General features: G+C 36.6%; 1 long non-coding RNA gene across 3 annotated transcripts in view; it reads left to right on the forward strand.

Moving 5' to 3' along the window:
* Window positions 1–7,065: 7,065 nt before the first annotated feature.
* The window catches only part of LOC139078792 (uncharacterized), a 94,789-nt gene continuing 79,339 nt past the window's right edge, over window positions 7,066–22,515 (forward strand). For all 3 annotated transcript variants that reach the window (XR_011531907.1, XR_011531905.1, XR_011531906.1), the window contains exon 1: window positions 7,066–7,219. This is a non-coding gene — a long non-coding RNA (uncharacterized lncRNA). The remainder of the gene's footprint in view (window positions 7,220–22,515) is intronic.

Below are 22,515 nucleotides of genomic sequence, written 5' to 3' on the forward strand. Positions count from 1 at the left end.
GACTAAAAAGAAGTCCAGTGGGGAATAATGTGTGTGTGGAGGGGGATGGTTATCCACAGTAACAGGAAACCTCAGAATGAATTGAACTGTACCACACAAAGTGGGTGGGTTTTGGCTTCAATGCCGCCACCACTTGTTGCTACATTTATTCACAGCATTATTTGTTTGTCGGTGTTGCTTGAAAATCATGAAACCATTTAATGAGCTAAATAGCCCTTTTACTCTTTATCAGGAGTTCTGGCTTTTTTTTTTTTTTTACTGTAAATTGTAGAGTATTTTAGTTGTCTGGGGCTGTGGTAACAAATTATCACAAACTGGATGGCTTAATGTAACAGAAATTTATTCGCTCACAGTTGAGGAGGCCAGAAGTCCAAAACCAACGTGTCAGCATGATTGCTTCATTCTGGAATTTGTGGGGATTGTAGCTGAATCACTGTAATCTCTGCTTCTGTTGTCACCTGGACTTCTTCCCAGTGTATCTCTTTGTGTTTCCTTTCTTATTCTTAAAAGGACACTAGTTATTGAATTTAGGCCTCATCCTAATCCAGTATGACTTCACCTTAACTAATCACATCTGCAAAGATGCCATTTCCAAATAAGGTCATAATCTGAGATCCTGGGTGGGAGAATTTTTGAATTTTGGCGAGACACTATAGAGAGTTTATGATATTTGGTGGTATAATTGAACTCTATTCCTTAAAAAGAGGTGATACATTCTGGGTATGTACCAAGGGAATTGAAAGTGGGGACTTGAACAGATATCCGTACCCCCGTGTTGATAGCAGCGTTATTCACAGTAGGCAAAAGGTGGAAACAACCCAAATATCCTTGGATGGATGGATGGATAAACAAAATATGGTAATACATACAATGGAGCATTATTCAGCCTTAAAAAGCAAGGAAATTCTGACAACATACCACAACATGAGTCAACCTTGACGACATTATGCTGAGTGAAATAAGCCAGACACAATGGGACAAATATTGTAGGCTTCCACTTCGCTGAGGTACTCAGAATAGGCAAATTCATAGAGACAGAAAGTCGACTAGTGGTCGCCAGGGGCTGTGGGGAGGGGATGATGGACAGTTATTGTCTAATGGGGACAGAGATTTACTTGGGGATGATGAAAAATTCTGGAGCTGGATAATGGTGATGATTACACGACATTGTGAGTGTCTCAATACTCCTGAACTGTACATTTAAAAATGATTAAAATAGTAAATTTTGTCTTATGTATATTTTACCACAACAAAATTTTTTTATTTTAAAAATTTAAACAAAAGAGGTAATACAGTTTGCAATAGAGTTAAATAAACTCTGAAAAGGACAAAGGACAAAGGTCTATTTTGTTCATCATATTAAGTGACTACTCTATATCTTCATGAAGATTCCATTATGATAAATATTATATTTTATTTTTCTAAATACAGTTACTCAATAGCCTTAATCATTGTATGTGCTTATCCTGGAAATGACTACTTCGCTAGAATGTATTTCATAAATAGAAGGGTGACTTAGACTCTTGACATTGGAAAGAATCTTTGACCTCTGCTCTAACCACTCAATCACTTCTGGAAATCTATAATCACTGTGTTCGCCCATTTGTTTGCTCATTTATTCATCCATTCTGTCATTCCACAAGCAAGCGATGAATAAGACAGTGAGGAAACTGGGAGGGATAGTTCCTCCACTTGGGATTTTATAGTCTAGTAAGGAAGGTAGCAGATACAAAATTATTTTTGCACTGTGATTGTGTGCGTATTCATAATATAAATATAAAATATTTATAACATATTAAATATTTATAATATAAGTATAAAAGTATAGAATAAACAATAAAATACAGGCATTGGCACAATGGGAAATTGTGCCTATATCTGTCTATCACATAGTAGACACTCAGTCTTATTTGTTAATTATCAAAATTAGACTGAGATCAGGGGAAGATTCCTTGGGAAAGTGACACTAGATATCTGTGTTTTGAAAAAACAGGTGGAAACTAGCCTGGTGAAATACGTAGAAGTCATTCTAGGCACAGGGAACAAGATGTGTAAAGACAAACACGTGGCACAGAATACTAGGTTTAAAAGTATGTCTGTGTGGCTGGAGAAAGGATGCTGCATTACGTATATTTGTAGTGGAATTGTGATAGAAGGGTTTATGGCTGTAGGAAGGAGACACATCATGAAGCAGAGCTAAGGAATTTAGAGATTTTCCTGAGGACTGTTAAAGCATTATGAGCAGGGGAGTTTAGTGTCAGATGTAATATTAGAAGGTTGGCTCAAGCTGCAGTGTGGGATTTGGGTAGAGTCACAGAATGATGATTACCAAGTAGGGACGCAGGAAGCAATTCAGGTGAAAACTGATCAAAGCTGAAAAAGTTTCCAGAAAGAGAATAGATAGCGTTCATTTTATTAAGGATATAGAATTTGCAGAATTTTGCAACTAATAGGATGTGGTGATAGTCGAAAAGAAATAGTCGACTACATTTAATTTGGCTATTTTCAGCATGAACTCACTCCTCATTCCATAGGATAGCCAATCTATTTTTGAAAATGCTTATATGAAGTTGAAACCTGCATCCCTCATGCTTGATCTCCATTCCTCCTGCTGGAACTATAAAAAATAAACCAATCTTCCATATGACAGTCTTTCTGATGTTAGTATACCTCTGCCTTTTTCATCCTCACATCTTCATCTTTTTTCCATGTAAAAACAAACCCAATTCCTTAATTATTTCTTAAATGACATGCTTTCTAGATACCTCTCCATCTTGACCACCCATTTCTGAATATACTTATGTGTAAATACTTGTCTTAAAAATGCAGTGGCCCATATGATTCAGATGCAGGCTAGCCAGTGTACCGCCTAGAAGAACCAGCTCCTTTGTTCTGAAGACTACACTTGTAGTAGGAAAGCCTGAGCTTGCACGATCTTCTTTTTCCCACTGTGTTCCTTTGACCTTTTGTTCCATTCCTTTGTTCCCTTCATTTGAACAATACGTTCATTCCTTCCTTCTTTTCTTTCTTCCTTCTTCCCTTCCTCTCATTCTTTTCTGCCAGTTATATTGTACTGTGGTTAGTGCTATTTTGACTTTGCTGTAGCCTAAAATCCTAAAACTATACTTCATTAAAAGAGTTCTCCTCTAACTTATATTTAAGTAGCTGTATTATTTTAACATAATGCAGAGAATTTATATGGTTGTGCAACCTCAGCATATCAATGTAATTTATAGAAATCATTTTGAGTTCTGATTCTTTCTTTCACCCTATTAGTTATTCCTCATGTTATCTGCTCCATTTAGAAGACTCTGCTTATTTCCAGCCAGAAGACAATCTTTTGAATTGCCATGACTTAATTCCTCTCTTCTAGAACTAATCACTTATTGCCATGTGTTATAGTTATCCAGAAAAAGGACTTATCATTCATAGATGATAAGTTCCCTGATATCAGAATTCATTCTGATTTACTTATTTTATTTTTCTGTGGCCTAGGACACTGCTTTGAACATAATAAATGATAGATATTTTGGCAAATGAATGATTGGATAAATTTAAAGTAGCAAGAACATTTTTACCATTTTCTTCTATAGTTGTTTCTATTTTCATAATTTTATTCCATCCATTCTAGATTAAATGTCTTTTTTTCTGATAGAGAATTTAAAAAGGAAAGTTGCAAATGAGTAGTTCTGAGTTCCCTCTTTCTTTTATCAACATTTTCTCATCTACCTCAAGTGACAAAGCTGAACTTTCCCTTATTCTAATTTATCTGGATGTAGATTCTAGGTCTGGTGTCTTTCCTGGATTATTCAATTTCCTTTGTCTTCTACCTGTGCCCTTTGAAGACGTAGCTGGTCCTTCTCCTATGCAGCCACATTGGTTTCGGGTGCCCTTTGTTTTCTCAGCAGCATAAGTAATTGTTTGCAGAAACTTAATTTTAAGGACTCTCAGCCTTCTTCCTCTTTTACATATAGTTTTTCAATTTCTTGATATCTGACACCAACATTGTCCCTTCCATGGCAATTAGACGTTCTTAAATAATATTGCCATCACTTTCCATGAGATCCCCATATTTTGCCAACTAACACTTCCTCATTGCTCAGGATTAAGTACAGCAATTTCTGGTTGCTTTATCAACCACGTGAGAGACAAACTCTACAAGAAGCAAAGCTGAAAATCATATATAGATACACATATACATATACCTGTACCCAGAGATAAAGTATACATCTTTTATTTTCAAAGCTAGAATCATATTCAATCATTAAATACTAAAAATAATCTTACTGAAGGTAGAAACAAGATAAAGATGTCCTTTATCACTAATATTATTTATCATTCTACTACAGTTTTTTGACAATGCTATTAAAAATGGAAAGAGACATAAAATTAGGGTTGGAGGAGAAGCACAATCAATGGCTGATGATTTGATTGATTGATCTGGAAAATCCAAAACAATTAAGTGAAAATGTATATAAATGCAGCTGGGAATGCAGATAATACATAGAGCTCAACAGTTTTTATTTTTTCATCACCTTTGAAGATTAATTTCACTGGATATAAAATTCCAGGCTGGTGGTCTTTTTCTTTCAATGCTTTAAGTATTTCACTCCGCTGTCTTCTTGCTTGCTTGGTTTCTAATGAAAAGTCCTCTGAAATTCTGACTCTCCTTCTTTTATAAGTAAGGTGACTTCCCCTCTCTGGTTTCTTTCAAGATTTTCCCTTTGCCTTTGGTTTTCTGCAATTTGAAAGTGATAGGCATCGGTTTAGGTTTTGTTTTATATGTATTATGCTTAGAGATTTCTGAATTTCTTGGCTCTCTGGTTTGGGGACTGTCATATGTTCTCAGCCATTATTGCTTCAAATATTTCACCCTTCCTTCTCCTTATGGTATCCCAGTTATACTTTTTGCAATTTTTCCATAATTCTTGGACGTTCTGTTGTGTGTGTGTGTGTGTTTACGTGTTCTTTTTTTTCTCTATGCATTTCAGCTTGGAAGTTTCTGTTGACCTATCTTCAAGCTCACTGATTCTTTCCTTGACCATGTCCGATCTACTGACGAGCCCATAAAAGGCAATCTTCATTTCTGTTATAGTGATTTTATTTCTGCTACTTCCTTTGAATTCCTTCTCAGAATTCCCATCTCCCTGCTTACGTTACCCAGCTGTTCTGGCATGTGGCTTACTTAAGGAGGTGAATCTAGATTGTTAAAAGATAAACTGAGCATATTAAAAATTTCAAGAGTTCACTCCAGGAAAAATCTATTCAAATAGGGCAGGATCAAACTGGAAGTCGTTAGGAGTGCACCACCAGCAGGAGCTCAGAGAGACTTTTATAAAGACAAGGCAGAAGCAAAGTAAGGAAATTATTGGTTGGTTATAGCTTAAAGCCTGGGTGGTGTTTGTGATTGGTCGTCCTCAGGTTTCAATTTCGTAACCTTCAGGCATTTACAGGCTTAGATTTTGATTTGCTTAGGTAGGCTGCAAGGGCATTAGAGCCACATCAGTCTAATGGTCTCCCTGTTTAATTAGTGTAACAAGATCTACCATATTTTAAAACATCATAACAAAAATACAATAAATAAAATAACAAGATAGAATACAGAATTATTCACTCATTTAATAAATATTTAATGTGTACCTATAGTAAGTCAGACACTATTCTAAGCGGTTTGGGTAGAGTAGTGAAAAAATAAGAAAAAAAGTTATTTGCTCTCAAGGAGTTTATATTCTAGTAGGGGAAAACAAAGGAAAAAAACAGAAAAAGTTAAAATACAAAATACCAAATATATGAGATGATGACAAGTGGGATAGAGAAAAAATAAAGCAGGAAGCGATGGAGAAAAAATAAATATGAAGGAGCAATGCTTGAGAGGGGATGGTAAATATTAAATAGTGTGCTTAAGGGAAGCTTTACTGATAAAGTGATCGTTGAGTAAAGATGTGAAGCTAGTCATGGAGTGTGCTTTGTAGATACTTGGGGAAATTCTCTAAGAACAGAAAACACTATGTGAAAAGGTTATGAGGTCAAAGCATACTCAGTGTTTCATAGTAACTTGAAAGAGAACTAGGATTTAACAGAACCACCGTGAGAGTACGAGGTAATGAGTTCAAGCTCATGTAAAGTTCTGTAGGTCATGATAAGGATTTTAGCTTTTCGTCTGAGTTGACGGGAACCCATTGGAGGGCTTTGAATAGAACAGTGACATAATCTGACAAGCATGAAAAGGACTCCTCTGGCTTGTGTGTTGTGAATAAACTGCTGACAGGGGAAGTAAGAAGCAAAGAAGTAAGTTAGGATAATATTACAATAGTAGGGATACAAGACGATTTTATATAGACAAGGGTGGTAACAGTAGAAGCAGTGTGAAGAGGAGGTATTGAGAAAGCAAACTGAGTAAGTTTATAGGGAAAAGATCAGAAGTTAAATTTGGGGCTTATAAAATTTGAGATGCCTATTAGATGTTCAAGTGAAATATCACATAGGTACTTTCATGCATGATTCTACATTTGAAAGGGAAATTCCAGGCTGCACATATAAATTTGGGTACGTTTCAGCATATAGATGATATTTGAAGACATAAAACTGATGAGATCACTCAGAGAGTACCTTAGAGAAACAAGGACTAAATCCTTCGTCAGCCTATAAGAGATGGGGGAGATTAGAAAGAACCAGGAAAGGGGATGGAGAAGGCGTTGCCAGTGAAGTAAGAGGACAACCAAGATAATGTGGGAGGCTGAGTAATAATGCTTTTGGCTGACCTTTATCCCCAGTTCCTGGGAGGTAATTTCTAAATCTTTGGAATTTCCTGAGTGATAGGAATGTATTTGTTATTGCTGGAGGGCTGCTAGATTGTTTATGATAATGAGATGACTCAGATGGGGTCTAGCCATGCCAGAAACACTAACCACATAGTTGGATTGGTGGTCCGATGGGATTAGAGAGTTGGGAAGTTTTGAGTCATGCATCATCAATCTGACCAACCTCTGATGAGATAAGGGAGGTTGGATATTGAGTTCAACTGAGTGGCCAATGATTCAACCAAGTATGCCTATGTAATGAAACCTCAGTAAAGGTTCTGGACACCAAAGCGCAAGTGAACTTCTTTGGTTGACAGTACTCTGCATATTGTGGCACATCAACATGTCAGGAGGGTAAAGAGTCCTGAGGACAAGGATGCTTCATGTTTGGGACCCTCCCAGACCTTGACCTTTCACTGGTACTGGTTTGTATACTTTTGCTATTAAAATTATAATTGTAAGTATAGCACTTTTCTGAGTTCTATGAGTCATTCTAGCAAATTATTGAACCTGAGGGGGCAGTGGGAACCCCTGAATTTGTAGACAACAGATCAGAAGTGAGGTTGATCTGGGAAACCCCAGAGTAGTGGCTGGTGTCTGACGTGAAGGCAGAGTTATGGAGGACTATGCCCTCAACTTGTGAAGTTTGGCCTGACTCTAAATAGTTCCTATCAGAAGTCATTGCAGAAGCCTAGAGGAGAAAATATTTCAGGGAGCAGATAATGATTATCTGAATCAGGTTATATGGGAACTGAGAATTGATGTGTCTATTCAACAACATGGACATTATGCATGACGTTGGAAAGAAAATGTTCCATAGAGTTAAGGGAGTGAAATCTTGATTGCAGAGCGTTCTATCTAGAATAGAGGAGAGGAATTGTAGGCAGTAAGTGTAGACTACCCTTTTGAGGAGTTTTGCTGTCAGTGGAAGGAGGAATTTGTGGCTTTAGCTGGAGGTAGATATGGAATCAAGGATATTTTTTTCTTTTTTAAAATGGGAGATTTTATAGAAAGTTTATGCTGATGGAAATAATCCATTGAAAGGAAAATACGGATGTCGTAGGACATAGTAGGAATTATGTCTGGACAATGTCCTTGAGCATAAGGAAGGCAGTGGATTAGGTGCATAACTATAGGAACTGGCCTGGGAAAAGAACACAGACAGTGCTTCCGTAGTAGCAGAAGAGAAGAGAGAGTATGGGCATAGATGTCTTCAAATGGATAGATAGGATAGTGTAAACTTGCAGAGAAATTCTCTTTTGATTGCTTCTATGCTTGGCGGAATATAAAACAAGTTCATGGGGTGAGAGTGAGAATAGTGTAGGAATTATTGGAGGCTTGAGGAGAGAAATGCAGGTATGAACCCTAGGCAGCACTAAAGGCTCGTGTGAGGATAGTGGTCATGAATTTTAAGTGAAACCAGTCAGCTTGGTGGCAGTAAGTAGCAGTGAGGGGCAGGGAGAATACCTGCCAAACAGAGTTAGAAGTGATGGTGGAGTAAAAACTGTCATCACTTGAGAGGGCTCCTGGGGAAGAAGTGCCTTCGTGGCAGAGTTGGGTTTCTTTCAGATTTAAGAAGGGAGAGTGAACATTTAGGAAAGGAAGTGAGGATAAAAGGGTGTTTGCTGATAATAGATTCGTGGAACAGAATAGAAAATCCATAGATAACTCTGTGTATGTGTTTAATAATGATAGGATTTCACATTAATTCAGAAACAAATGGATTATTTAATACATGTATTGTTATAACTGGGGGAAAAAGTTGGCTCTGTATCTTATATTTTATACCAAGAAAAGTTCAGGAAGATCAAATATCTAAATACAAAAAAGTGAACTATAAATTTGTTATAAAAAATTAAAAAATACAAAAAATTTGACAATTAAAAAATAATAATTTTGAAATGGGTAAAGCCTTTCTAAATATGACACAAAATATAGAAATTATTATAGATTGTATCTATCAATTTTGCTACTTAATATTTTAAAAAATCCATTACAAAGCATTTACAAACAAAGGCCAAAGACAAATGTTAAGTGAAAAGTGATATTGCCATTTATATTACAGGAAATGGCTAATTACTTTTATTGCTAGTCAATAATCACCATTCAGAGTGAATAAGACCAATCACCCAATGTAAAAATGGACCAAGATTATGAACAGACCATTTGTTAAAAAAAGATTACAGAGTTACTCAATATTAGCCATGTTTAAAAATGCAAATTAAAACCATGAAACTCCAAATTTCACTCATCAAATTGGCAAAGGTCAAAAAGTTTGATAAAACACTGTTGGAGGTCAGAGATTATACATTGCAGTATATGAGTGAAAGATGGGAAACAAATAGAATACCCATTAATAGGATACTTTGTTAAATAAAATATGGTGTGTTATTACAGCGGAACACAAAGTAGCCAATAAAAAGCAGGAACTGATTTCATCCGCAGCTTTGAAATGTGCTAAAAGAAAATTTTGTCATAAAAATTTAAAGAGGAGGTAATGTTGCAAAGAGAAATACTGTAAAGTAATAATACAAAAAAGGCTGCTCAAGACTCAGAACATTGTATATAATAGTCTCTGAATCAAAATGAAAAAGCAAGTATACATATACACACACACACACAAATATGTATTTATGCTTGCATTTGCGTAAAATATATTAAGATGCTAATTGTTTGCTTCTGAAATAGGGCTTGTGTTCTACGGCAGAATGGGATGAGGACAGCCTTTTCACTTACACTTTTTTGGAATGTCTTGAATTTTATACCATATTTATATTTTCTTTTATACCATATTCATGTTTTCCTTTTGAAAAATTTTAAAGAAATATTTTAAACTACTAATACAATTGGAAACTATTGAAATACCTTAAGCAGGTGAGTTTCAAAAATATAAGTAACCCAGTATTGCCTGAAAATGAAAACTTTAGGAATGTTTAAAAACATAGTATAAAACTTTAGAAAATAAAAGTAATAAGATAATGAAGGTGAATTCGCTGAAGAAGTGGACTTAAGAAGAAGGATGTGGTTTAATTCTCTCTTGGTTGAAATATTAAGTTAAGCATGTTTGCGAAAACTTTTCAAGCAGTTAGTAAAAGAAAATAAATAGAATGTATACCTTCCAAACTTGAGATGAAAACAGTAGAGAATATTAAAAAGTTGGTCAAGAAAGAGAAAATGAATAACGAAAATATGGAGCAGTAAACAAAATCAGAATATGTGATGATAGAAAAAGTCCAAATATGTCAGTAACCACAATAAATATAAATGCAGCTGACTCATTTATTTCAAGTCACAGCTACTCAGCTCCCTCTCCCTTTTGCTGTTAAGAAAAGGCAAAAAGTAATTGCAGTGCCCCTGGTGTTAGAACTAATGTGGTTTGGGAAACTATGTCTTATATTTGCTGAAATTCTTGGTTTGCATATATTTTTCCCCTTAAAAATGTGTGTTTGGCTTCTTTGTTTGTTTGTCTTGGCAGAAACCTAAACCGTATAGACACAGGTCATGCAGTAGTTTACACGACTGACCCAGATTCCACCCCCTCTCTGAGTACACGTCTTTGCAGTATGTCCTGTCCGTGCAGAGCCTCCTACTCTGGCTCTGGCTCTGGCATGTGACTTACTTTGGCAATGGAATATTAACAAACATGTCATGAGCAGAGACTTGGGAGATGCTTGATAATTGGGCTTTCCTGCTTCTGCATTCTGTCCTCCCTGAGAGAGCACAAACCTGCTTGAGGGTGAGAGGCAAGAGGAACAGAGCCCAGTCAGAGCCGCCATTCCATCAAGCCATCCGAGATCAGCCAAAAGCCAGCCATCCCTCATAATATGTGCACAGTCCCCACAAGATAAGCAAAATCATCCAATTAACCCACAGATTTGTGAACTAAATAGGTGCTTATTGTTTTAAGCCTCTGAGTTTTGAGGTGGTTGGTTATGTAGCATGATGGTGGTAAAAGTTTGCTAATACAGATGACAACACTTTTTGGATTGGCTTTTTCAGTTAGCATAGAATAAACTCGGGGTGAAATATCACATGGCAATGTTGAGAGTCCTCATATGTCAGTATAAACCAATGGTCTGCAGAAATTGAGACACAACTCACTCGCAAAGTCATTGAAAGACCATTTTACAACAATTCTCTCCACCAAAAAATCAAAATATCATTGCGTTTTAAAAAGTACCAAAGGTCTCATAACCCCTGCTTGTCTATACTTCCTATTAGCATCAATTTATGTTCTTTCAACTCTTTCTGTTCAACTGCTATGTAATTCTTCTCATTTGCCAGTCTTATCCTGCTTCTGACAGTTACTTTCTCTTTTCTGGCTCTCTTGCCTCTGTTTAACCTGCCACAGCGTTGCGTTTTCCCCCCTGTGCTTTAGGAAAAGGAAGATAACTTGGCATACCTGCCAAAGACATATGACAGTAATATACGAGCAGGGTGCTCCCTTGATATCTTAGAATAAAACAGTACCTTCAAGAAGACAAACCCTGTGTCATTTGGTTTCCAGGGATACAAACATATCTAAAAACGCAGAGCTAACTACATTTTAAAGTAAGAAATTCTTTAAAAATGGAAGTGCCCAGAAAGATATAGAGGAAAGAACATGGATTTGGAGTCAGACACTCCTGGCGTTGAATCCGGACAGCCATTTACCTTAGCAAGTTACTTTATTGCTTGAGTATCCCTTTCATCTTCTGCAAGTTGTGAGGATTATATGAGACAGAATAACTAAACTCTTAGCACAACCAACATGTTTCTTCCCCCAATCTCTCTGGCCTCACCAACAACTAAGACTTGGTTTACCTCACTCCTAAATATCCCCTAACCCTTTAGCAATTCTGCTCTGTCTCAGCCCATCCAAATTGATATTCTTTCTGAGCAAAAGTCTTACGGTGACTAGGATCCAACCGCCAAACACAAAGAGAAGAGAAAGCTATAAATAAGCTTTTAAATTTTGTATTTGCATGCTTTTTCAAATTGGAATCTTTCATCTTTCTTACATTAATAAAAATAATGCTTCCACTATCCATTAACAAATGCTATTTTATATTCCACAGAACTTGCAGAACAAATCTGGAAGGTTACTTAGTAGAGCGATTGTGAAAACACTGTTAGATACAATTATATGCTTTAATTAATAGGATATAGCTGATCAATTTGATTTATGGATCTATAGAATGATGACCACTTCCGGAAGACATTGTCATGCAATAGGTATTTGACAAAGTAAAAATTCACATCTTGGTGATCTAATAATAGTTTTTTCAGATGTTGATTTCCCTGGATTACCATCCTTTTAAATATCTTTTCAGAGTAAGTTCCAAAATTTGTGCCACATCCACCTTGTAGGCATTGAGTTGTAGGTAATGAGTGTGCAATTCTTCTTTTTGCCCAATAAGGTAACTTTCTTATTCTTACACTATTCAATAATAGGAAAACTACAAAAAACCAACAAATCCTGACAAATCAGGTACCAGGCACTTATGCCGTGGCTGAGAGATAAAAATAGAAGCTACCACTTGATGAGTATTTCAAATGTGCTAACTACTTCGTGCGCGTTATTTTATTTAATTCTAATGGAAACTCTTCAGGGTATTTTTAGCCCTGTCTTATAGGATGATTCTCTACCAGTGCTTAGAGATAGGTAGCTTTCTCAAGTTAAAATGGGCCATTTGTATATATATTTGGATGCAAACGAACAACAAAATAACTGTAACAACAACCATCCAGCCCCTCTTTTGCTGCATCCATCTGAAAACAGTGTCGCGGCAAATTTCTCTCCCCCTCTATATGTAGTAGGATCTTTTTGCATCCTTTGAATCCCAGATGCTGTCAATTTCTCATTTTATTTCCTCCTCTCAGGATTCGCCTGCCACCTTGCCATACTCATTTGACTTGCTACTTCTGCTTTTCAACTTAACTGCTTATGCTATTCTTGAAGGATTTTAGAGAAGGACATTTTCGTGTCAGTGGCCAGGTGAAGAGTTGAATGTTAAAATAAATATGGGGAAAAGTCAAGGGAAAGAGATTCTTTTCAATGATTCAAAGCCATAATACAAATGTGAAGATAATTGGTTCTAAATCAAATTTTAGGATAAATTGAATGAATAAGGGTTTGGGTTCCCATCATGAGGATATAAGTGATATCGAACCTGAAGTGAGTTTGCTCACCCATTGTGCAGCAAGCCAATCTGTGACACCGGGTGTAGTGGAAGAAAGTAGGAATTTTATTATTGCACAGCACTGAGCAACGATAAAGTGCAGCTAACACTGAAAGCCCAATCTCCCCGGAAAGCTAAAAGGAAGGGCTTTTATTTGGGGTTTTAGGTAGGGGAGAGGGAGCATATGACCTTGCTGGTGGGAGCTTTGCCACCAGCTTGTGTTTGGCCTTGAGACTACTTACAGAGAGGAGGAAGAGGAGATAATGAATCCAGGTAGTTATCCTGGCCATTTGTCTCTATGGTGGATAGTGGATTCTGGAGCCAGAAAGCCAGGGAGTAAGCAGGGAATGAGTATTTTGATTTTAATCTAACCCCATATATGCTGGGTTTAATGTAGGGAAACTGATATCAGGGCCGGTATCATCAGTGCAATATAATTCTCTGTTCGTTCTTTTGCCCTTGGCCATAATACTCAGGAAAGCTTCTAATAGTCTGACATAACTTTAATCAAGGAATTATTCTTAAGTGTATTTTGGTACATAAATGCTATTAAAAAGTGAAGAATGGTTTATTTCAGCCATTCTTGTATGATAAATCAGGAAAGAAAAAAAATGTGATGAATCAGACCATCGTTTTATGGACTTAACCTTAAATTCCTCAGAATTTGGATGCCAGATTTTCATAAAGATTCACAGAGGAAGAATGACATACAAAATGCTAATTTCATTTGTCACATGATGCTATCTTTTTTATTTGAACACTATGTGAACCTAACCAGACCACACTGGGTTCTTAGGAATTCTACAATGATGTTGCCATCTTGCTTTTATCCAGTAATGGTAATCCAAGTACGATGCTGCCATCAGAATATAATTCCTGCTGAATGATGATAAAGTAGACATTAGTGAGATAATACACTCTCCAGGCACCCTCCAAGCTGAAGACTCCCTCACTTGTCAGAATCATCTCACCTGAAGAAATCTTGGAAGAAACTATTCTTTTAAGGAAACATATTTTTTTTTTTCTGTATCTCAGCTCTCTTGGATTTCCCTACCACTTTTTTCTCAAACATGGCTTGAATCTCAACTCTGGTCCTCTGGATGACTGGCCTAATGTTGTATTTTGCAGCCCTTGGCTTGATATTGCACCCTTCCTTAACTTCCTTCTTTTCCTCGCCCCACTTTCTCATTTCCCCACCTGTGTTTCCTGGGAACACTTCCTAATAAATCACTTTCACATGAATCCTCATCTCAGGATCTGCTTTTGGGGAACCCAAACTGAGATAAGGATACCATAAAAATATGAAAACTTTTGATTGTCGGGATAATCTAATTAGACCTTGTGAAGCACCTATTCTGTTTTGGCGCTGTCAAGACATATTACATAATCAATGTTCTCTATATGGAAATTTTTCTGGACTGATATTCGGGTATTTCTCATTCGTTTGTTCCAAGTTTAGGTTATAAAATTGCCTACAATTTAGTGACCTAAAGAATTTCAGACCATCTAAACTAGTTTTAGTCTTTTATAGATGCTTCAAGAGAAATTAAACAGTTTAGCCATAATTGCACAATTGGCTAGGAGTAAAAGCTGGAATGAGAGACTTCTTCAGTGCTTTTTCTAAGCAGTACAGAGTGGTGTTTTCCTGCTACAGCATGAACATTTTTTTTTCCCTTTATCTGCCTTCAGTAGGGACACAAAACAGCTGGTCACCATCTTTGCTATTTGGATAAAGAGTGCAAGAATGGCTTATTATAGAAATCACCTCCTTCCCTCCAGTCTAGTGGGTGATGACTCCACTTAAGGGAAGGAGCAATAGAGGGGAAATTTTCAATGCTGCTGGCCGGCTTCCATGCAGTCTGTGGATAATAGAGCTCTTTGATGTCGGGTACATTCATAACCACCAAACTCAGCTTTCCAGTCAACAGAAAAGCTATTTTACACTACTTTTGATGTGATGAAATAACTTAACTAGACATGGTTAATCACATAGCTGGTGATTATGCCAGGCAAGGAAAAGCCATTAAAATAAGCCAAGTGCCCCTAAAAAGAACAAAGGCAAACTCCCCAGCAGGCACACACATAGCGGACTCAGTGGTCTGGCATGACTCGGTTTTTTACCATCCAGATTCACTCTCACTATTGTCATAACATGAAACATAAACATCACTGCTTCCACGAGAATTCTGCATACCTGCCTAACTTGCTTAGTGCTTATTCTGTGAGGCAGTCATAATTTGTCTTTACTCTGTTCCAGACATCTCTGGCTTTGATCACACTGCCAGGCTGAACACCAACAGATTCTAGGACGAAAGCAGAGAAAGCTCTTTTGTAAAAGTTTAATCCCCACTTAGGTCATCTGTTTATTGTTTTATCCAAAACATCTAGGTTTTCACATGGTTTGACCAGTATCGCAAATGCAAATCCTATAATAAATGAGGGTACCTACAGGTTAGCAGCATCAAAGGGAAAAATGCTCCGGGGAGAACAGCACTGACAAGTTGGTTTATTAGTTCAGCTGGTTTGAAAGACCAGCCAATGTCTTGTTTTCAGCTGGATTGTTTATTTGTATCAGTGGATGCTCAGCTATTTCATGAAAATAAGCCAACTAGATCTATTAGAGTCGAGTCTTTTTATGGAGAGGAAATATTAATTTTTGTAAATCTGCATGAAAGCTAATGAAACATGATATTTAACCCGCATTCAAAAATTTCCAAAATACTGACAACTAAATGAATCCGTGCTCTTGAAATTAAGCTACTAATTATAGTATATGATTATATTTTTTATTTAACAACCAGATAAATAAAACAATGAACTATCTTTAAATAAGCTAAGAAGCATTGGGTCGACTATCTAATGTTGGTTGAACTCAGAGGGCACTGTTGTATAAAAACCATCCAAATGGGCTGGCCTGGTGGTGTAGTGGTTAAGTTCGTGTGCTCCACTTCAGCAGCCCAGGGTTCACAGTTTCGGATCCCAGGTGTGGACCTATGCACTGCTCATGAAGCCATACTGTGGCAGTGTCCCATATACAAAGTAGAAGAAGATTGGCAGAGGTGTTAGCTCAGGGAACTTCTTCCTCAAGCAAAAAGAGGAAGATTTGTAACAGATGTTAGCTCAGGGCTGATCTTCACCTTCAAAAAAAATCCAAGGACCAATACAGACCTAAGAAGGGATAATTTTAAAATTAAGACTTCAAGGTAATTTTAGAGAAAGTCAACCAGTGCTGTAAAAAGGATCTAGGCTTTGTGTTTAGATGATTAATCTTTTCAGGAGGGAGTATGACAAATCACTAAAAAACTCATTCGATACAAGCAAGCTTATATTTTTCAATACTGGATAAATTTGTTAACTGTATTCAAAAATAAAATACCAACAGACTATTAAAAGTTTAATTACGGATGTTTTCAGTGTCTATATCACTGTCTGGAATGACAAGGAAACTAATTCAGCATTCTGTGCCCTGGTTTCCTCATCAATAAAATGATGAGGCTCATTCACTCAAAACTGTTTTTAGGGTTCCCACTATGTGCCACAGGACTTAAAGTAGTGAACCAGATGAAGTCTTTGCCCTCTTTAGAACTTACACTCTGGTAAGGGAAAGACAGATAATAAACATATGAATAAATGTCGAGATAATTTCAGATAGTGATAAAAAACTCTGAAGCAAATAATATAAGATGATACGACAGTGACTTGGAGAGGAAAGAAGCAGCACTTAGTTTGAGTAGTCAGGAATAATCTTAAAGGTGTTATTTAAGCTGAGACCTTCTGTGGGAGAAAAAGCCTTGCAAAGATGTGGTGTGGGGGAAGGAAAGAATTCCAGGCAGCACTAACAGCCAAAGTCAAACTGAAGGCCTTAATCAGGATAGAACTTGGTGTAATAGAATAGCAAGAAAGCCAGCATGACAGAGAATACTGTCAACCTATAGAAACAGAAACCAGTTTAAGAGGCAAAGCGTTTATTTGGGATCAAAAAATTGCAATTAGGGGAGCATAGATTCAGGCAGAAACCCAAATAGTGTCCAGATTACAGGAGAGGGGCTCAGGATTTTTATGGGAAAAAGGAAGATGAGGTAAGCTATATTAAAGAAGAGTTCACTGGTGCTAGATGGGGTAAGGCTAGGTTTGTGTTTCATAGATTGACTTGAGATTCAGTCATCAGTCAAAAGGCTACACTTGTAATTGACTGGCTAGGGATTTGGTCACCGGCAAAGTCCAATTCATCGTCTTTACAGATAGGATATTCTTGTCCTTACCTTCTTGGAATGTGATGGTTTGGTCCAGTTTAGAAGATAAAGAAAATGAGACAAGCAAAACAATTCCTCTGAAATGGCTGTTCTGGCTCTATTTTAATATGGCTCCACTCATGTCATCTTTCAGAATGGAGAATAAAGCAAAATATGAGCAGTGGTTAGGTCAGAGAAAGAGGAAGAAACTAGATACCTGGCATTTAGACCAGGATATAGAATTTTGATTTGAGTTTAAATGTATTGGGAAAGCACAAGCGAGTTTTGATCAGGAGAGTAAGATGGTGTTTACATAGTCTAAAGATACCCTCTTGTATTTGAATATAGACTGGATCTCAGAATAGCAAGAATAGAGGGAGTGAGACCAATGAGGAAGGTAATAGTTACCCAGGAGGGAGATTAGATGGTTTAGATTGGGCGCTTAGACTAGATCAGAAATTCTCAATTTCTTGTGTAATGGATCACTTTGCTGGTCTGTGGACAGGCTGATTTTTTTAAGTACATAAAATAAAACAGAGAATTCAAAAGGAAAACTAGGGGGCTGGCTCCGTGGCCCAGTGGTTAAGTTTGTGCGCTCCGCTTCAATGGCCCAGAGCTTCGCTGGTTCAGATCCTGGTCGCTGACATTGCACCAATCATCAGGTCCCGCTGAGGTGGCATCCCACATAGCACAACCAGAGGCGCTCACAGCTAGAATATACAACTATGTACTGGGGGGGCTTTGGGGAGGAGAAAAAAAAAATTGGCAACTGATGCTAGCTCAGGTGCCAATTTTAAAAAATCAAAAAGGAAAATAGTATGTTAAAGTATAATTATCATAATATTTTTGATATGTGATTAATCCATTAAATAAGATTAGCAAAAATATTTTGAAATATCTACACAAACTGTAATATGATATGAAAATATCTGTGATCTATATTGACGAAAATGTACTGATTATATCACTGTGGATGGTACATTCATGGTTATAGAAAATGCTAACTTTTAATTAGAGTTGTATGAAAATAGAGATGTGAGTTTTCCTATATAAATTCACAGATCCCTGAACTCCAGGTGAAGACACTGTGTAAATGATTTCTATGAACAGAAGTTTTCACTTGGTCATTCTGATTCATGTACAAGACAATTTATCACTAATAATGCTGCTGGGGAAAAAAACCTTGATTAATTATTCCATAGGCCACTGGCCACGTATATGGTCATGACTCTGGTCCCCTCACTTTACACTGTTTTCTTCTTTCGTTGAGCCCTTTCTAGGGAGCTCAAGTTTAGAATGGCTATACCATTTCTATCCCTAGAAAGAATCTTTGAACTCTATAGAGATTTTTCAGTTGCCTAGATAGCCTGACTTCACTTTCAGTCGGCTTCTGTCATGAAGACATCAGTACCAACGTAATCCAGTGTCAAAATGTAGATGTCAGATATGAACAGGCAATCAAACCAGGGCTTTACTACTCTGTGCATCAATTATTGCTTTAAAAATATTTTTAAATAAATAGTATTTACATCATTAGCTTTGGTTTATATTCAAAAACACTTTCTATTATCCTCTCAGAAACAATAGAAACAATGACAAAAATACGACTAGAAATGAAAAGTCCTGGGTTTTGGTCTTGGATCTTCTTCTCAGTTATTTGACAGCCTTTGACAAGTTACATGACTCACCTATTTCCCCACTTATACTATAGACTAAAGTATAACTCTTTCATATCCACTACTTTTATGATGCTACTTTTCTGTGAAAAACTAAACAGACTAAATAAAATGAGATAAATCTCTTCACACTATTGATATCACAATAGGGTGCATTGCTCATGGTTATTGTGTTTGGTTGATTATATTGTACATTGAAGAAGAGTTCTAACTGTTTCGACAGACTTAAGAACTTTCACAGAAATATGTATGGAATGGGGAAATGTTAGTTTTGAGTTTTGTCTCTGAGATACTCCACCATTTCTTCCTCCGTTTCTTTAATATTTTGTTTATTTTCAGTAAGTTTTGTACAAATATCCAGTTTTCCACTTCCAACAATCATTCCTTTTAAGGTAATTTTTTAATAAATAATGCAAGTAGCCATTTAGAGGGGGAAATCTGGACCAAGGATCTCCATTGCAAATGAAAAGAAAATGTGAAAACAGAATTATCGTCTCTCTGATCTCAAAAAATATATTTTTATTCATGCATCTAGCCCTAAAGACAAGCATGAGCCATATATATTAACCCAATAAAATCCATCAGAATCAACCTAATGAGAATCAGTTCTCGTAAATCTACTGTTAACCATTTCCAACAGCAATGTTAGCATCTTAATATTTGAAGGAAGCAGTCATAAGAAACGTAAGTTAGCTAATATGGCTAGTGTAATATGACTTGGGCATTAAAAGGTAAATTGCATGACATTTACCATGAAGATGCAACCAAAGTGTTTAGGTGTGATATGAACTTTTAACATCCACCTACAGTTTTGGAAACCCACAGGACTGGGTTAATGGAGGGGGCACTTCAATTTTTACTTCTTGGCTGAAATCAACAGCCGTTCCCTCATCAAGGAAGTGATCCCAGAACCAAAGCCAAGATTGTTAATAAGCATGGAGTGTTATTGCCTGGGTAATAGTCTTGTTTATTTCTGGAGAAGTGTGAGGAAAGAGGAGAGATATTTCTAATAGTAAATGTAGTTCTATTTATTACCTATAGAATATGAGGGAATTAATGGGAAGGAAGCTTGACTATATTTTCATCTATCACAAAAACTAGAGGAGGAAAATGGCATAACTGAAACATGATCTTTGAGGACAGCTATATATTAATCCAATTTCTCATTTCATCAGGCTAACATCTTAAGCCAGTTACTTAAAATGTCTGTGGCTCAGTTTTCTAATCTATAAGCACAGCCCTAACAGTGATCAACAGAGCTCCCCTAATGAGCAATGCATAGGCCATGTGAGAAAGTGTCTTGCAACTGAGTAGGCAATTTTAGTTTTCCTTTTGTCAAAGTAAGCATTTTCATTTGCTAAATGGACTAATAAAAATTAAATAGAGTTACTTCTTAATTTTCAGGCCTTGTAACATAATAAGATTTTCTGAAAAGTTTCCTTTTTTTCTTGGTTTGGATCTTCTATAATTTTATTTGCACTTTTTTACACCATTGTCTTTCTGTTTTCCCTTCTTGATGTTTTATCACCTAGTTTCATACTGGTCCATCTTATATTAGTCATGCTTTTGCCCTCCTTCCCCTCTTTTAAACATTGATATTTCTCCTTCCGCCTGCCGCTCTTTCTCTGGCCTGCTCATCACTGCTCTCCGTCTTCTCTTTTGCTCAGCTTCAGCACTCATTTGCACTGTGACCCTCTAAGCTGGAGTGTGCTCAGTTGCATGCTTGTCTTTCCAACCAATCCCAGAACTCTTTGATCTTACGGAGACCTGACCAACCATGGCATTTCTTTGAACTCAATGCCTTTGGCTTTTCTCAATAGCTCTTCCTCACTTCTGCCTGTAATTTTGCATTCTTTAGAATTCCATTTGTTGAAAGGTGCCAGTTGTATAGGTGCCAAATATTTGAGGTTTTCTTACGTGATCAGAAGCTTGGATGTTTTAAATCAGGGAATTTTAGCTGTGCTCTAGTGCTTAAATGAGTCTTAATAAATACGTATTCAAGGCTTAAAGCAAAAAAATAAAACTTTGATATGAAAACATTAACAAGAAACAATGGCAAATATGAAATGTGCATTTATATTATATTGCTTCTTATCTGAGCAATATAAATAATTTCCTTAGCCCTGCAAAAATTTCACTGCAACCCCTTCCATCGAATTGTAAAGTAAAGCAGCTTAATAATTTTATAAAATCCGTCCTTACCAGTCTCATGTGTTTATTTAAACTGGGTTATAATTAAGATAGAGATCTGGTGGTATAAAGGACAATAGAAGTTTATAACATGCAAAAGTATAGAAAAACAATATAATAGCAAATCGTAAAAAGGAATATTGAATTAATTAGTCACATTGACTCAGAAAAGTTATTAATAGATTTGCATGTTACATTAGTCAAGATATTCTATTTGCAAACTAGAAATAATGTAACGCAATTGCTATTAATTCTCTCTCTCTCCATTATTCTTCAAGAACTGATCTAAAGATTTTATCTAGAGAAGAAAAAAAAGAAAAATCCTGTTCAACTCTTTAGACCACTACAATGTGAAATCATTTGTGACCCTGTATTGTTACCACACTGATTATAGATGTGAGAACCAGTGGGTTGGTCCTTTATGAAATGTAGCTGGAGGCTCTCTGGCTCAGCTTCCTTTTAAAATGAAAAGGGGAAAGGAAGCAATTACAGTTTTAGTGTGTATGGAAAATTTTCCAAGGATTTTGTTCAGGAAGGAAGGAAAACAAGGAAGGAAGGAGGGAAAGATAGCCAGACAGGCAAGGAAAGAAAAGACTTTCCTCTCCCTTTCATTGAAAATGGAACCCAAAGATACTGTAATGAGATTTGATCTTTGGAATGTACTTGTAAAAATTGTACTAATTTTGATATGCCTGAAACCTGGACTCTCCTGCTCCTAGAGGAGGATTGAATATTGTTGTGTTTGTGAGTCAGACCCTTTGGGAAAGTTCTAAGAACTGGAGAACGGTCCTCTGCAAATCGCCCTATCCTTGGCATCAGCTGGAACCTGAAATTCCATGTTAAGATTTATCCTTTCACTTGAAGCTGTTGTTCTTTCGTAAAACAACTTCCCCTAGGATGGGAACCTCTTATGCTGTTTTAATCACTTATAATGTAAGAGAAGAACTCAAAATTTTATTTTGGCAAGAAAGAAAAGGATGGCTCCAGCAGAGAGTGTGCTACCAAAAGAATAAGAAAAGAAAAGTAAAACCTAAAGGAATTTGTAACAAACAAACATATATATATATGTAATTTTACCCATGGGCTAGACCTCTTGAATCTGTATCACATTGAGCTAAGGTCTTTACTATTGTGTATATTTTTTACTGAATGAACATCTATTGAGTTTTTACTATGCACAAGCCATTGTTCTAGGCTCTGGTGATATCAAACATGCAAACACATGTGCATACACACGCAAACACACACACACACACACACACACTGGGTTATGATGTTCATTCATCCAACCTTCTTTCAGCAAGTAGTTGCCAAGTTTCTAGTCATGCCCAGTAATGTTTTAGGTGCTAGGAATATTGAGATAAATACTAGAGAAAATTCTTCTTTCATTGTTCTTATTTTCTTCTGGGAGTGAGAGAAATAGACAAAAAAAATTGTCATAATGTTGTCATATTAA

Source organism: Equus przewalskii, chromosome 22, assembly GCF_037783145.1.
Source record: "Equus przewalskii isolate Varuska chromosome 22, EquPr2, whole genome shotgun sequence".
Taxonomy (NCBI): Eukaryota; Metazoa; Chordata; class Mammalia; order Perissodactyla; family Equidae; genus Equus; species Equus przewalskii.